At 42.1% G+C, this 10,206-nt stretch overlaps 1 protein-coding gene across 1 annotated transcript in view; it reads right to left on the bottom strand.

Moving 5' to 3' along the window:
• The window catches only part of plekhg5b (pleckstrin homology domain containing, family G (with RhoGef domain) member 5b), a 55,143-nt gene extending 45,274 nt beyond the window's left edge, over nucleotides 1-9,869 (bottom strand). The window contains exon 1 of the mRNA XM_056273579.1: nucleotides 9,798-9,869. The gene's annotated coding sequence lies outside the window, so the exon portion shown is untranslated. The remainder of the gene's footprint in view (nucleotides 1-9,797) is intronic.
• Between the last annotated feature and the right edge of the window lie 337 nt (nucleotides 9,870-10,206).

Raw genomic sequence — 10,206 nt, forward strand, 5'->3', positions numbered from 1 at the left:
TAGCCCACCACTGCCATTATTAGACTGATCCTTACATTTTCTTTCCACATATAAAACCTAACAGATCCATGTAGAATAAGCCTAGAAAAGTTAAGCAAACGACTCTGCATTCCTATGGCTGATTTTTCCTCTTATGTGCCATATATTTCTCTGCTTACGCAACGTTCAATTTGGTGTCCTTCACACACGTTAAAATCTGGGTAGAATATATGTGAATAACTGTCAATCAAAACTGTTCACATACTTGCCTGCTCCCTGCTAAATTGATCACTATGGTGGCCCTCTGGAGACGATGGGAGCATTGTGCTGAGAGGACACGTTACAGTTCATGGGTAAAATGTAATTTTTGTTCAAATTTTATGATGTGCGCAGCCACATGGAGATCACAACAAAAACATAACAAACCAGGAAACCCTGACATACATCATTGGCATTCATAACACAAGACCATCCGTGTCCAATTCTTTTTTTTTTTTTGGAAGCAACTCATAGACCTGGAAGGGATGGAGGAAAGGAAGGAAAGAAGGACAGCAGAGAGGAAGGAACTCACACACTCACAGTTAGCTAGTCCACATCTAAAAGGAAAAGGTGGTGAAAAAAAAAAAAAATCTGAAACCGGGCTTTTAAATTAACACGTGTTAAACAAGGCTAGAAAACAAAAGAAACTAGAAAAATCCATATCGATTTCAAGTACAATGTAAAAATAAACAACACATTGTTCAGCCTCCTGTAAGTCCCCCTCAGATGGACTGTACCATTTTTTTCCTCGGACTATGAGCTGGCTGAGACTCTTGAGTGAAATATTGCCTCATAAGCCTCATTCCAAGCGAACACATATAGAATAAAGGCTTTGTGTCCAACTGGAGACCTCTTTCAAAGAAACATCACTAGCAATAGCACTGGAGGTGAGCTGCTGGATAACAGTGTGTGAAAAGCAGATGCTGGATCCTGGGAGGAAATGCTCGGCAGCTGTTTCTACCCAATGGGATAAGCTGCACAACCAAAGAAATATTCCTCCTGCATTCTCTTCATCTAAAAAGATCACCCGTGGAGGCCCCGGTGGCTCACTTGGTAGAGCACGTACCACATAAGGCTGAGTCCTTACCACAGCAGCCTGTGGTCAAATCCAGCCCGGGCCCTTTGCTGCATGTCATCCCCTCTCTCTCCCCTGACTTTCCTGTCTCTCTCCACTATCGTTATCAAATAAAGGTGGAAAATGCTAAAAACACAGCCCAAGTATATTGAACATAAATTCACCCAATCCCCCAAATTGCTTAGACTCAGTTATAGTATTTCTTTGCATCCTTTCTTTTAGCTATTTATTAATAGACTTTCATTATTTTTGCTGTTATTGTTTTTCTTTCACCTTTATTTATATTCAGTTTATAAGACACTGAAATGCAATAACACTAAGGTCATCCAATTTCTTACCAAGTTAACCAACTCATCATATAGTGAATTTCATATGCTTGGAGAAGAACAACAAACTCTCCACTATGGAAAGGAAAAGAGTAGTTACCTCATCGGTAGGGCTGAAACAATCAATGATTTCACTTGATTGATCCTCAACAAAAAAATGTTTCTGACAAAAATTATTGAAAAGCATTGCAACAGCATTGATGCTATATGTGGCCCTACCAACAACTATTTCAGTTTAGATCACCTTGGGAGTTGAGAAACGTATTGATGCATCATTTAACTTTGTTCTTGACCTGCAAGTAACAACTTTTGAATGTTATCAGGTATCATTAGTACGCTAGTTGCAATGAATTTTGTTTTGAATTTCCATGTCAAAACAAAGATCAATTAGATAATAGGCCATTTTGTCCCAACTAGGAGCAGCACAAAACTCCTAGCTCAACTTGGGGCTTAGTAGGTCAGCTTAGGAGAGTCTGGATAACATTATGGATACATTTTTGATTTTTGTTGATTGATTTTATTCATTTTCAGGGATGAATAGAGTATTCTGATTCTGAGTCAAACTAGCTGTTCAGTTTAACATATCAGGCTGTTGGCGTTTCAAGATGGCTGACTCTGCTCTAAACCATCTGAGCTCTAATAGCTGTATGCTTGGTTTCTCAAGATTGCATCAACTTTCCACTTGATCTTGACAGTGTATTTATTTATTTATTTTGTGGATCCCCCCCCCCCTTTTTATCCCCAATTGTATCTGGCCAATTACCCCACTCTTTCAAGCCCTCCCGGTCGCTGCTTCACCCCCTCTGTTGATCCGGGGAGGGCTGCAGACCACCACATGCCTTCTCCAATACATGTGGAGTAGCCAGCAGCTTTTCACCTGACAGCGAGGAGTTTTGCCAGGGGGAAGCAACGTGTGGGAGGATCATGCTATTCCCCCCATTTCCCCATCCCCCCTGAACAGGCTCCCCGACTGACCAGAGGAGGCGCTAGTGCAGCGACCAGGACACATACCCATATCCCGCTTCCCACTTGCAGAAATGGCTAATTGTGTCTGTAAGGACACCCTACCAAGCCGGAGGTAACACAGGGATTCGAACCAGTGATCCCCATGTTGGTAGGCAATGGAATAGACCACCACGCTACCCGGATGCCAGATTTTAACAGTGTTTTGTTTGGATATTCAACAATACTGTTAAAAGTTTTGGATGGTACCCTTAAATGGTGATTTTTTGTTTTTGTTTTGTGGATTATCCCAGGCCTCGGCCTACTTCAGCTCTAAGCCCTTCAATAACCTGAAGCTGTATGGCTGTCTCCTGCTGACACATCAACATCCAGCAACCAGCAACAAGCGTTGCAAGTACAAAGACTCATGTTACAGAAATAAACTTAATCGTGAATCTTAATATAATTAAAAATGATATAAAAAGTATATGGAGTATCATGAATGAAATTATAAGTAAGCCATCTTCTGAAAAATGTCCCCACAATAAGTTTAATATTAATAATACCATCACAGAGGATCCCACTGAAATTGCCAACTAATTCAATAACTCATCATCATCATCAGGTCGAGTATCCTCAGATGGCTCTGACCCTCTCACATCACCCGTCTCTATCCTGCATAGCAGCTAAAAGATCCTCAGATGTACATCCTGTATCGTCGACAAGTTGATTGATGTAAGTAGTGTTTGAGATGGTGGGTATATTGCCATAGAGACACTTCTTTGTAGGTTGCTTCTTCCAGGATACATTTAGTGCAGCACACAGCATTCTGGTGAAAGCCCCATCAAGTCTGGATTCAAGCAGTTTAGTCAGGGTCCAAGAAGATGATCCATAAGTGAGAATGGACTCAACTGTTGCTTGAAAAAAAATTCCCGATTCAGTTTGTCTGGTAACGTGGACTTCCAGATGACATTAAGCCCCTCATAGCACCCCAAGCCTTTGCAATTCAAAGCTGCACATCTCTTTCGGTGGATTCGATGTTGCTTCCCAAGAAAATTAATTCTGAGACAGATTTGATGTTATGACCATCTGGTGAGGAGATGATTCCTTCTTGGTTGTAGATGATGAATTCAATTTTCCTAGTGTTGTTGTGGAGGCCTACTTGTTTCGCTGCATTTTCAAGACTGTGCAACAGTGAGGTAGCATGCTCAATGTTGTCAGTGAGAAGGGCAAGATCATCTGCATAGTCGACATCACTTAAGGTTTGAGCAGGATGTTGACTGCTTCTCCTGGGCTTCAGTGCAAGACCAAGCTCCTTGATTGTGTTGATGGAGGTTCTTAGTACATAATCGAGACACAGAATAAAAAGAAATGGTGCTAGCGTGTCATCTTGTAACACACCAGCAGCAATATATAAAAAAAAAACTCTGTGTCTCTATCCAGAGAGCAAACTTTTGAGTGCGTCTTTGAATAACATAATGATAGCCTTCAACAGTTTCTTGTGGAAGGCCATAAACTAGCATGATTTTCTCCATTCTATCACGGCTGATCGAATTAAAGGCCTTTGAGAATCAACAAACAAAATTACAGCTGGTAAGACTGTTCACCTTTACACCCTCAATGATTCGCCTCACTGTCAGTATTTGACCAACTGTTGATCTGTTCTCGCGAAATCCATTTTGATTTTTATAAAATTTTTTGTTAATAGATGGCTATACTCTGTTTAGCAGCATCTTGCTGTATATCTTTGCTGCTATTGCTGTAAGTGTGATGCCGCAGTAGTTTGTAGGTAGGCTGAAGTAGCCTTTCTTTGGAAAAGGAAGAATGCATCCTTCTCTCCATCAGTCGATTGTTTGCTGATTATAAACTGCATTACAGAGACTCAGAAGTATATCATTAAAATTGCCTGTTTTCCATGGGATGTTGTCAAGGCCGGCTGCTTTTCTGTTTGGTAATTTCTTGGTGATCTCTTCTAGTTCGTCCATTGTAAATTGCCTTTCTTAATATCAAGTTCATAATTAATGATTTTTTGTATAGGTGTGTCTGAGGTGTTGGGCAATTTACCAAGTAGATCTTGAAAGTGCTTTCTCCACTTGTCAAGGCGATCTTGCTGACTTTTTGCCTTCAGTTTGGCCCTGTTAGTGGACTTTCTGCCACTAATTTCGTTTACTGTTTGCCATGCAACGGATGATTGTTTGTTAGCTGCAGCCTGTGCTATTTTGTTGATTTTCTCTTGCATGTACCTTTCTTGCTCTTGCTTGTATGTTTGACGAGGTCTTCTTGTGCTTTCTTAAATTTGTTGATGTTCGATTTTGTTGGTTGTGCATTTATTTGCTTGGCTGCTTTTGATAAGATTTTCACGTTTCATGTAGATTGATTCTGTCTCCCACGGAGCTCGCCCTTTTACCCTGGGTTTTAGTGGTAGGCATTCAGATGCAGCTTGTTATATGTGATGTTAGATGTGATAGTCGATGTTTCTGATTGTAAGGCATTGAATTTATTTCTGAGCGTGATGTTGAAGTTATGACTTATGTCAGTGTTGTTTGTTAGAGCTGACCAGTCATATCTTGGGAAGGTTGCTTGTTGGCACATAGACTGAGGCGGATGTTAGCGCTTACAATACGATGATCAGAGCTTACTCCAACAAATGAGTTAAATGCTTGGCAGTTAGCGATGCTATTTATCCATTTTCTCTTAACCAATATGTAATCAAGCTGAGCTTTAATACCATTTGGGTATGTGTAAGTCCATATTTTTGCTGATTTTTTATCTGGAACTTGGTGTTTAGGCAACAGAGGTTATTTTCTTGAGTAAATTCTGAACGATGTTTGCCATTTCTATTTGTTGCGTTATGGTACAATAATGTGTGGTCTTTTTCGGTTCGTCCTAGTTTTGTGTTCATGTCACCTCCAACTATTTTCATGTTATGTTTGGGGACTTGTCATACTAGTGAAGACAGTTCATCATAGAAGATGTCAACTTCAGTTTCATCGCTTACATTCGTTGGACTGTAGCATAATATGACTGTCGTGCAGGGATTACCATTGAATGAGGCGATAACCATTCTAGGGCTGATCTATCGTATTTAATGATTTTTGAGCATGTGGACTAAGGAGCATTCCGACTCCTCCTGTGGTAGCGTTGGTAGAATTTTTCCATGCAGAAACAGTAACAATATAACTACTTTGTCAATATAGGCCCTGTTTTGCAAGCATATACAACTGTCTTTAATCTATATGTTAAGTGGGTTCTTTTTACATATGACCTGTCCCTTTTTTATGTTATTGTATATTACTTCTCTTCTGTTTATGCACAAATAAAGAAAAAAATAACAGTGAACCAGATGTAAAAGAATCTTGCATGTACTTCTTTGATAGCAACCATAAGCTAATGTTTTCCCAAACTCATAAATATCGCTTATTCTCATAACATGGAGGTTTTGCTTTTGTGACCAGTCTGGAAATTGCCAGCATACTCTCAATTCTCATGGGCAAAAAAAAAAAAATCCATCAACTCCATAATCATTGTAATGATCTGTGATTATGAAAACATTTTTTTCACCCCTGAATCAAAAACGTTTTTATTTTTTCGTTGCAGTTTTGCATTAGCCACAATGATTCTCGCCAGTAAGTTCCTCTGAGACCAGAAACAGTGGAGTACATGTTTTAAAAGGACAGATATTTCCACCTCACAGAACACTTAAGTACACCCCTAAATTGTATTGCAGAGTTGGCTGCCGTGAAGTCTAAGACCTTTTCAAGCACAGACTGCATGTTCCTTATCAGCTGTGGACAAGACAGAACATAAGAACAAGAGGGATGAGAAGAAGACAAAAATTGTAAGATGAAAGCGATGCACAGCTGTTCTAAATAATACTCTGATTTCTTCATGCCAAGTGACTGATCCCCCTTGCAGGAAAGCTCAAACAAAGTAATCCAGTGGAGAGAAGTATTTACCTCACAGGGACTTAACACCTTTATATGTGTCTACTTGACTTTGTACAATTAAGTCACATCCGGAACTTGATCCATCCATGCTGCGAAATGGAGCCCAATCCTTGGGAGTGTTTCCCAAGAAGTCTTCACCTGCCTGACATACCGAAAGGAGACATCTAGTTTAATGTTCACCTTAAGTAGCGCGCTATTCTCATCGTACCAAATGTGAGAGCTTCTGTGAAGCAGTGCAGTTCAGCAGAACCCACTCACAGTACCACTAAACATTCAACTAGCTCCTCCTCTGTGCATATCCGTGTTTGAATCAAGCACAGATATGCACAGCAACGTCAAGGATTATAAACTGCAAAAACAATGTAGGAAGTCCCACGTTAATTCAAAACTTTCAAAAGGAATACCATTTCAAGTTTCACGATATAAGTTTAAAGTTTCACTAAATAAACAAAAATATGTTTTTTGGTGGGATAATGGGATTTCTGTGCATTTCATTCCACAGAAGTGTGAATGATAAACTATTATTTTCCCTGAAAACAGTGAAAGAAGAATTATCTCTCTGAATAGGATTAAAAAGAAAAAAGAGAGGGGGGTTGATAAAATTAAGGAAATAAAAGTGACGTGGGCGTGAGAGGGAGTGATGACATGAGAGACAGAAAGACAGCCCTAAATCAAGCCACCCGTGCTTCTGTGCCTCCAGTTGTTTGGGCTGGGAGGGGCCCATTGCAAAGAAAACCCACACCTTTTGTACCCTGTCTGATCCTGTCCTGTAAAGGCTGAGGAGGGAGAGAGGGAGGGGAAGGAGAGAGAGAGAGAGAGAGAGAGAGAGAGAGAGAGAGAGAGAGAGAGAGAGAGAGAGAGAGAGAGAGAGAGAGAGAGAGAGAGGTAGGAGCAAGCAATCAGGAATAATTAGCACTTCTGTGTGAGGGCCCGGATCCCCGGGGCAAGCTAAGACTAGCTGTAATTTCAAACCAACAACATCTAAACATGAAAGCCACTAAATCATACAACGCCCCACCACCTTTGAATTAAAGGATAATTCTTTTTTTTTTGTACAACCTGGGTCTTATTTTCATAGCTTTTGCCATCGTGCATATCGGTTATGATTCATTATCATTTCATATCGTTTTACTCACTGGCTTCACTTTGCTGGTTTTGGACACAAGCCCACAACTAGACACAGCTTTACAATTGTGTCTTATGGGTGGCTCTAAGTAGCTCAGCAACACAATCTACTAGCTCAGCAACACAATTTCACTTCCAAACAGGTGATTTGGATAACTGGGTTGAAGTGGACTTGGTGATATGTCTGACACTCCTGTTTCCATGCTCCATAAGATGCTGTTGTAAAGCTGTGTCCAGCGCTGCTCCACTGTCCGACACCTTGACAATGAAGCCAAGGAGTAAAATGACAACGTAACCGCTATGCATGATGACAAAACAATGAAAATAAGACCCAGATTGTAAAAAAAAAACTGAATTATTCTTTAAACCCTCTCCATTAATGGCTAATCTGAACCCCACTGAACTATTAATCTTCAGAGAGCACTCAAATACCCACCGAGTAATCTTGGAAAGACATGTACCAGGTTATCTGAGCCTAATAGTGCCCTCTGAATATTGTTGTGTACTGTGGCGACAACACAGAGGTAGAAGAGCTACAGAGGGTGGAGACACCTAGTGAGTTTCAATGAATTATGGTGCAGGTGAAATCACACAGTCCCAGGCCTCTTGTGCTATGACTGGAAGAGACAAAAGGCCTTTGGGAACTGATAAATGGCAGGGGAGACCGAAAGCAGAGCCATGTAACACTACACGAGTTCAAATACAACGGGGAGAAGCCTCTCTCGCTCTTACTCTCGCTCTCACTTTGTGTTTGTGTCTGTTCTGTGTCTTGTTGCCAAACCATCAGTGGTTCAAAGGAATTGTTAAGAGTCCTTCATATATATTAAAAAAAAACTCTTAAAAGTTAAATGCTTTTCATTTTTAAGTAAAAATGCCCGTCTTTGATGCCTCTAAATTTGTGGGGCTGGTTTAATTAAAAGGGTATATTTATGTTCACGTCACGTCTGCAGTTCCTTGAGCATGTCATTAGGCCATGGCAGAGCAAACCTATGGGGATCGAGAGAATCAGACACAACAATAAGGATGCAGGGCTTCTGCTGCGATGTTGCCCCCTGCTGTTTAAGGCCTGTCACAGGAGACAATTGTGACCGTCCGCAACAGCTGTGCTACCATCAAACACCATTTCTGTTGTCTGTGGATAAATGTCTGTCTACCTTGGGAAAATAAAGAACTGACCAGGAATTGAAAAGATTTAGACGATGAAGAGCTAAGTAGTAGAGACTGATATGAACCTGTCCCCAAGTCCTTTCTCTCTTCCATCTGCCTTAACGGTTCTCGACCCATCTCTGCTGTCAGCCTGTTCCACTCCTTCCTGTCTATCTGTCCGGCTATCTATCCGTCGGTCTGATCCACTCCACACTAGGCTAACAAGTCTTTTCCTAATCCTCTTACATAACCGTGACCTGAGCCAAGGAGACAGGCGGTGTCAGACATGCTTTGTCCCACTCCTGTATAACAGCAGGTCTCACACACACACACACACACGCACACATGCACGCACGCACACACACACGCACACGTAAAGGCACTTTGCATCTCTGCACATTAACTGGCTCTCACCCTTGTATGCAACTCTGTAAACAAATGCTTAAAAAATAGACAAACCTTGTTGCATCTTTCATATGAGAGGGGTTGGAGGGGCCCCTGGTGGTTTTCATCTTCTGGAGCGACGCTGCTCAATAACATGGAGAGCAAGGGAATACGCAGCAAGGATAGGGCAGGTTAAGTTTTTTAGCCCCCCCCCCGCTCACTTTATTATTCTCAGTTACTGTGGAGAAAAACTATATATAACCATCTCTCTCCATGTTGTCTAAAATTCACTATCTTTTCTCTCTGCTCCTTTCCTTCTTTCATCCCTTTCACTCGCCCCATTGTTTCCATTAGAGGGAAAACAGGGGAAAACGTTTGAGACACAAGGGAAAAACTTGCTAATGCCCAGCTCCAGTGACGAGTTTGGGGCATAGCCTACCAACCATCCAACCGACGAGCCCAGACACCGTGCTGGCTTCCCTCGGTCATCTGGCGAGACTCCCGTTTTCAGAAACCAGCAGCTTCAAAGGAATAATTCATTTCACAGTCTGCTGGCCAGACACAAAGCCATGCAGCTCACATCCCTTTTAACACCTAAGAGAAGAAAAGCAGGCTGCAAGCTCTGCTTTTGCCTTAGCTGTGTTGTAATGTAGTTCAGGCCCCATGAGGGAGACCCAATATTCTCTGTCTACTTCAGCGGGGGGTCAGGGGCTTAGGAGGCCTTCAGACGACCCAAACACAAGGTAAACCTCCTGAATCGCTCCTTGTCCGAGGCAGTTAAAGCATAACTGGCACGCATTCCTTCAGCACACCTTGTGGGTTTGAGGGACTTACCTTAGCAGCCCGCCGGCGCTCAGAACACTCAGGGTGCTGGCACACCACCCAGTCTTCTTCCTGGACAGGTTTTTCATCTGAAATGGTAAAAAAAAACAGGCCACTATCATTATATTAACTATATCACTCGAAATCAAAGAAATCTAGACAACAATGGAGCATCCAGGTGGCCTGGTGGTCTATTCCGTTCCCTACCAACACGGGGATCGCCAGTTCGAATCCCCGTGTTACCTCCGGCTTGGTCGGGCGTCCCTACAGACACAATTGGCTGTGCCTGCAGGTGGGAAGCCGGATGCGGGTGTGTGTTCTGGTCGCTGCACTAGTGCCTCCTCTGGTCGGTTGGGCCCCTGTTCAGGGGGGAGGGGGAACTGGGGAGAATAGCATGATCCTCCCGCACGCTACGTCTCCC

The sequence above is a fragment of the Lampris incognitus genome, chromosome 2 (assembly GCF_029633865.1).
Source record: "Lampris incognitus isolate fLamInc1 chromosome 2, fLamInc1.hap2, whole genome shotgun sequence".
In the NCBI taxonomy this organism is placed as follows: Eukaryota; Metazoa; Chordata; class Actinopteri; order Lampriformes; family Lampridae; genus Lampris; species Lampris incognitus.